Source organism: Arachis duranensis, chromosome 3, assembly GCF_000817695.3.
Source record: "Arachis duranensis cultivar V14167 chromosome 3, aradu.V14167.gnm2.J7QH, whole genome shotgun sequence".
Taxonomy (NCBI): Eukaryota; Viridiplantae; Streptophyta; class Magnoliopsida; order Fabales; family Fabaceae; genus Arachis; species Arachis duranensis.
This window is the reverse complement of record NC_029774.3, coordinates 120200287-120200663: the sequence shown is the minus strand read 5'-3', so window position 1 is coordinate 120200663 and position 377 is coordinate 120200287.

The following is a 377-nucleotide window of genomic DNA, read 5'->3' as shown; positions in this document are numbered from 1 at the left end:
GTTTTCTTTTTCTCTTTTTTTTTTCGAAATTTTCTCTCTTTTTTTATTGCTTTTTCTTGCTTCAAGAATCATTTTTATGATTTTTCAGATCCTCAGTAACATGTCTCCTTTTTCATCATTCTTTCAAGAGCCAACATTCATGAACCACAAATTCAAAAGACATATGCACTGTTTAAGCATACATTCAAAGAACAAAAATATTGCCACCACATCAAATTAATTAAACTGTTATAAAATTCACAATTCATGCAATTCTTTTCTTTTTCAATTAAGAACATTTTTTTATTTAAGAGAGGTGATGGATTCATAGGACATTCATAACTTTAAGGCATAGACACTAAGACACTAATGATCACAAGACACAAACATAGATAAAC